We start from the raw sequence: 7,449 nt of genomic DNA on the forward strand, positions 1-7,449 counted from the left end.
TATCTCCATGTGTTTTGCATAATCTAAAACACTCATGAATGTTTAGGGCCTCTGGAATAAATCATAAGAAATTATGTATGCTAGTTGCATTTAGAGTCTGGTGGGGGTTGTTATAAAAAAAGGATGTTACTTTTTACTTTGGATATTCTGAGTTTTTAAGTTATGCCTATGTATTCTTTTATACTATAAATTAATATCCACATTGTTAATAAGAGGACTCAGCTTCTGGGCACGTTTTGCTTATTTGACTGTTTTCCTCTTGATATTTTTCACTAGAAACAATCAAAATTACTTTTAAAATGCTTTTTTTCTTGCTACCTATGTGATTGTAGAAAATTTGGAAAACAGCCTTTTCCTATCCGGATGAACAGAGATAATTTGTGTCAATGGATGTTCTGTGAAGGCCTATTGTGTCGAGCAGCGTATTAAAACATAAATATGGCTCTTCCCCCAAGAAACTTACATTTCAGTAAGGGGTATATACATTCCAGTGAAGTGTACAAACAATAATAAAAGGTGTGTTTAATGATCCTTTAAGGGCACTTAAGAGATTTCTATGACAAGATATAAATGAAATGCCTCATTGTGTTTGGACTTGAATTCATATTTAGCTTCTTGGAATAATATTTTCTGACTAATAAACTAATATAGTGCTCATTTACTAAACATAGAAAAAATGCAGACAAGTCAAAAAATTCCCAGTTTCAACAGTTTTATATCTTGCTTTTGCAGTGAACATTTAAAAAAGGAAATTAGGTAAATAGCATTCAATGAAGGCTCAGAACTAATATGACTACTACAATTATATCATTTTTGAGACATTGTGTCATAAGCATTTCTTTATGGCAACACATTATCTTTGAAAGCATAACACATATGATTCAGTGATGCAATATAACTTATTTGAACAGTTCATGCTTGTTGGGCAATCATTTTGAACTTTATTTTTTCTCATACATATTTTTAGCTGTGACTTACATAGGCTCTTTAATGACACCTTATGTATATATTGCCATCCTAATGAAGCTGTACCTTTTCTGAGAAGGGAAATTATGAGATGGCGGTGGCCATATGGCGGAACTGGAAGAGGCAATTCAATCACAGGTCCCCAGTTACAGTCCATACACTACCTTTGGCTTCCCAAAGAAACCTCCTCCACTTGGGACATTCTGAATCTCTTGAGTATACATTCAGGTAGGAAAACCTGCATTATAAAAATAATGGAAGAACATGCTTTGAAACCTGAATGCTTTAAATCATTAGTTGGATTTTTGTTTGTTTGTTTGTTTGTCTTAAGGCAGTTTGGACTGGCAACCATGCGCAAAGAGGAGAAAAGATACGAGTTTGCAGGGCCATTCCAGAAATGAGTAGTTATATAGGCATACAGTGGCATGGGCTTGAAGTGAAGTGAACACCATAGGCATAAAAAGACAGTGAGAGCTGTGAGTAGATCTTTCTAATAAACACAAAATTCACATACTAGAAAATGTTAGATATATGTGACTAAAAATATTCTGGATAACATGTACACACTGTAATGTTTAGAAGTCTAAGGAGAGTCAATCCAGGGAAAAAATAATTCATCTTTTCACAAAGTTCTATTATTTTAACTAATAAAAGCTCAAACAAATCAATAAAAAAGATAGAAAACTAGCAATTTACAAAGAAGTAGATACAAATGGCCAATAAATATATTTAGATTCTCAGTTTTACTCAGAATTTTTTAAATTGCAAATTAAAATAACAGCAGGTGGGACCTGTGATTGGCTGGGTTGGTCCTAAAGCACAGGGCATGAAGGAAAAGATCTAATGGGACTCCTAAGCGTTAGTGCTGCAAGATGATCTTAACAAATAGGGATAAATGAGAAGGGTAAGAGAAGTTAAGAAAGCATTTAATGACAAATGTGAAGTCACCAATTATTCAGATAAGTTGAGTTACAATTTGAGGTAAGAGGCAGGTGAGTCTCTTAAACATTTTCAGCATCCAAGGAAAATAAATATGACCATTGTAATTGAAGAAACTAGAGGGAGCCCAGGTCTGGCACCCCAGATGCCTGGCAGCAGACTTCTAATCTCCATCCAGAGAAAGATGACTGGGCTTACCACAAGTCAATACCTGTGGACAAAGATAGAAAAGAGTCTATATGAATGAAGAGAGCTGTGAATGTACTGAAAATTGAGTGAGTCAAGGTCTTTACGGTGAAGTATAGATTACAAGATCCCTCAAAGTTCTCAATATGGGGGTAGGGTTATAGAACCATAGAAAAATGGGGGACTTGGAAGGGGAGGTTTAGACATGTTTCTGTTATGAGATTGAATTCGTTCAAAGTCACTTAGATTGTAATAATGAGGTTCATTTAAGACCTAGGACTTGCTGAAATAATATGGTTAAAGCCATGAGACACTAAGATTGTACTTGCCATAACAGAACCCGTTTGGGTTATTATTAATCTAATCTCATAAGTGCACATAATACCTAAGCAAGCAAACCAAAGCTTTGAATTCAGTTTACACTAATAGTAAGAATATCTTATGGGCTTTTCACCGGGATTCTCTGTACCATTAAGCAATTACTAGTGGCTAGAACACTACTAGCCCACATGTCGCTATTTCTGGTTAGGGGATTTTCTTGCCTGCCTGACTAAATCTTCCAATTAAATGCACTGGTGGTATATTCATTTCAGTTCTTCACTTACAATGCACAGTGGAAAGTATTGTTACTTCAAGTAAACAGCTTTAGGAGCTGTTGAACCACAGACATCATTGCTGGTTTTTAGTATTCCCGCCAGTGGTAGGATATCATTGTGTAACAAGCAAAGGTGAGGCCTGGAGACAAAGACAGTCTTTTTTATTGATATAGCAACATCGTTATCAACAAAGTTACTATATCCAATGACATTTTCTTTTTTTTTCTGTGTCTGTTAGTTTCAACTACAGAGTTATATTTAAATTTGCTCTATTTAAAGTTTGGAATTTAAAGCCCAAGGAAGGTCAAAGTAGCATAAAGTCTCTCCTACAGTGTTCATCAGAAATCAATTAAAATTTATTTTATTTTTTAAATAAAATATTATAATTAACAGTTATGACAGTTCTAAATAAAATCATATGGTAATAATAATTTATTATATTATGTATATGGATTTTTTAAAAAACAAGATAGATTCATGCCTAAAAATTAATACATTTAGGGTGGAACCAAGTCTGGAATCAGTTTTAATTATTTACAGTAAAGATTTTTTTCATGATGATATATAAGATCGATGTACAACCTTTTTGTAAATCTCATAAACCAGGAGAGAATGACTCTCTCTGAAACACAGTGTAGTGATTAAGCATTCAGGCTATTAAAATAATAATTTCTGAATTCATACCATAATTCTAGCTTCAACTAGCTTTGATTAAATTTACTTATCTTGTCAATGCCTCAGATTTATCTGTTAAAAAAAAAGCAATAGTAGTACTTACCACACACAGTTATTGTGAGAATTAAATGAAATCCTAAATTATAGAACATACCATATTAGTTTAATCATTTATAAACAAGTGCATGGTTTTGAACCCTAGGGACTATAGTAATGGTACAAGATAATGAACACATAAATATTCCAGAGGATTTAGATAAAATCACAGATAATGGTAGCTCCTCCTCTTTTTTTTTTAACTAGAGTCAAGGATATATGGGCTATATTTATAGATTTTCATGATATAATCACAGAACTTACTAGAGTCCCTGAGAAAGTTCCTCATGGTGGTACAACCTGAAGTGGACAATGAATTTGAAGCCTGATTGATAAGACAAAAGTACCTCAGTTACTGTAGAAAGATTTACTAATCAAAATGTGAATTGGGTGGGTACATAATCCATTTATAAGTGAAAACATCCTCCTGGTCCCCACCTCTGTACAACTCGTAGAATGTTAGATGTCTTCAAAACTCTCTTATAAATGGATGGTAATATTTTTCTCTGTCTGATGTTTAACTTGATAATTTGAGAATAGTGGGAGTGTCAGAGTCAAATGTGTGGTATTTTCAGCTTCTTGATAATGTAAGTGCTATCCTACTTGTAAAATATCAAATACAGGCCAGGTGCAGTGGCTCACACCTGTAATCCCAACACTTTGGGAGGCCAAGGTGGGCAGATCACAAGGTCAGGAGTTTGAGACCATCCTAACCAACATGGTGAAACACCCTCTCTACTAAAATATACAAAAATTTGCTAGGCGTGGTGGCATGTGTCTGCAATCCCAGCTACTCAGGAGGCTGAGGCAGGAGAATTGCTTGAACTCAGGAGGCAGAGGTTGCAGTGAGCCGAGGTCGTGCCACTGCACTCCAGCCTGGGCAACAGAGCAAGATTCCATCTCAAAAAATATATATATATAAAAATATAATACTAATTTTTCATTTTTGCACACACAAATCCTCCAGAATTCCATATTAGACTCCCCCTTTCTCTATTACTTTAGGCATGCATAAGGTCCCAGGGTCTCACTGGGATGGGACAGGCACAGGTAGAAAAACTAAGGAACAAAAATTCTTGAGCAGCCTGACAACTTTTTAGAGTTAGCTAACTATTCCGACACACCAAACTAATGCAATTAACTCAAACTTTTGCTCTTTCTTTTCCTAGGGAGACATTAGTATTACACAGTGCAATTGGAGGCTTTCCTTCTGTTCTGCAACTTTTTTTTCTTCGTTTAATCTTTAACTTTAAAAAAGAAACACCAAATAATTTTTTTAGTCTTGCTCTTCGAAGCCAAGAGTGATGTTCAGTGGTAAAAGTTGTGGGGGCTTAATAAGAGAAACACTATCTCCCATTATGAAATTTTATAACTGTTTCTTTGTACTTATTTCCCAAACTAAAAGCCTTACTCTTTCCCTTAGAGCCTGGCCAAAATGGAAAATTGCAAGGTTCAAATCCTGGAGTGCAGAAGAAGCATTAGGCATTGACCCTGTGGCTTCCTAATAGATCCGCAAAGTGCTTTGTTCCTGGAAATCATCCGATGAGTAGTTCACTGCTATTGTATATCTTGTTAGAGCAGCCGAAGTGCCACAAAATGAACTAAAATCTCCCTGCAGAGTTGCTGTATCATATGCTGAGAACATTCGGAACTTTCAACAAATTCATGTTACGATCCTGGGTAGCCATGGTTAAATCTGTACAGGGGTTAAATGAGAAATATGAGTCTGTTGTTAAGTGTCTTCTGAGAGTGACAAAGCTCTGGCCATAAGGGATGGGAGAGGAGGGATTTCTTCTCAGCCTTCCAGCCCTTTCCAGCTGTATCACAGACAGGAGACATAAGGCAAAGGGGCTCAGACATTGACTTCCTGGATCTTTACAGCTCCAGGCATTGACCCCCTCTACCTGGCTTTTCCTACACTGTAAAATGAGGATCCTCCTATATTATGGAGTTTATTGTGATAACTAAATAGCTGAGAAGAAGGACATCTCATTTGTTTTAACTATGCAGTTTCCTATCTATCTATCCCATCAATCTATCAATCAATCTATCAATCTATCTGTCTATCCCTATCTATCTATCCATCTATCTATCTATATCTGTCTACATCTATCTAACATTTATCTATCATCTCTTCGTCTATCAGCTATCATCTGTCTATCAATATTTCAATCAATCTCTCTATCCCTATCAATTAATGTATCTACCTACCTATCCAACTATCCATCTATCTCTATCATCTATCATCTATTCATCTATCATTATCATCTGTCAATCTATCATTTATCATCTGTCAATCCATCTTCCTACTATCCATCAAAAGCAACACATTTTCTTCCTGACTTTAAAAATATTTAAGTGGGCCAGGGGGATGGCTCACGCCTGTAATCCCAGCACTCTGGGAGGCCTAGGCGGGCGGATCACGAGGTCAGGAGATGGAGACCATCCTGGCTAACATGGTGAAACCCCGTCTCTACTAAAAATAAAAAAATAAAAATAAAATAAAATAAAAAATTAGCCAGGCGTGGTGGAGGGCGCCTGTAGTCCCAGCTACTCGGGAGACTGAGGCAGGAGAATGGCGAGAACCTGGGAGGCGGAGCTTGCAGTGAGCCGAGATCACGCCACTGCACTCCAGCCTGGGCGACAGAGCAAGACTCCATCTCAAAAGAAACAAAAACAAAAACGTAAGTGATACTGTGTCCATTCTTTTGATTGAGGAGGTCTGATTTTCAGGCTTTGGATTTTATTATGTCTTCAATATAATAATTGTTCCATGTATCTCTCCTAAATTGCCATTTGAAAAACTGCTTTTCTGAAGTTTAAAGTGCACATTTTGATACATCTTGACACAAATATACACCCATGAAATCATCACCACAATCAGGATAGTAAATCTATCCATTACCGCCAAGGTTTACTTGCACTCCTTTGAACTTTCTCCCCACTCCCCGCCCCCTGCCTATCTCCAATCCTTAAGCAATCACTGATTTGCTTTCTGTCACTATCAGTTAATTTGAATTTTTCAGAAATATATAAATAAAATCATTCGACGTGTATGCTCTTTCTCTGTTCACCCAGTACAATTTGAGATTTAGCCATGTTTTTGCATGTGTCAATTGTTTATTTTTTTGTTGCTCAGTACTAATCCATTTTATGGATACATAGAAATGTATTAATGCAATCCCATATTAATAGGCATTTGGGTTGTTTCCACGTTTGGGCTATTACAAATAAAGCTGCTATGAACATTTTTGTGCAAGTCTTTTTATGAGTATATACCTTTATTTCTTTTGGGTAAATACCTAGAAGTGGGATGGGTGTATCACATGGTACGTAAATATTTAAATTTTTAAGAGAATGCCAAACTGTTTTTCAAAGTAATTGCACCATTTTATATTCCCACCAGGAATATCCAGTTCTTCTACATACTCACAGACATATTGTATGGTCAGTTTCCCCACCTTCTCCCTGTCTCACCTCATTTCAGACATTTGAATAGGTATTAAATGGTATTTTATTGTGATTTAAATGTCATTTCCCTAATGACTAATCAAATATACTTATCCGTTTATTTGCTACCTGTATACTTTTTTGAAGTATTTGTTAAACTCTTTTGCACATTTTTAATGAGTTACATTCTTAAGAAGATTGAAAACCCTTCATACAGTCTAGATGCAAGTCCTTTGTTTTGCAAGTATTCTTTTTCCAATCTGAGAAAGGGAGAGAGAAAGAGAGAGAAATCTTTGTGGCCTTGAAGATTTCTAAGGAATAATAAAAAAAATCATGATCTTTAAAGGAAAAAAAAATTTTAACTTAAAACATGTGTTCTTCAAAATACACTGGCTACAGATCTCTCCTCTCCTCTCCTTCTTCTCCTCTCCTCTGCCTCTTCCCCCTTCTCCTCCCCTCTCCTCTCTTTTCTAATGCCTCCTGGCATCTCTGGCCTACTTAGGAACATTACTTGCCCCAGAGTTTCTGATACAAAAAATTT

The sequence above is a fragment of the Pan troglodytes genome, chromosome 16, assembly GCF_028858775.2.
Source record: "Pan troglodytes isolate AG18354 chromosome 16, NHGRI_mPanTro3-v2.0_pri, whole genome shotgun sequence".
NCBI classification, from domain to species: Eukaryota; Metazoa; Chordata; class Mammalia; order Primates; family Hominidae; genus Pan; species Pan troglodytes.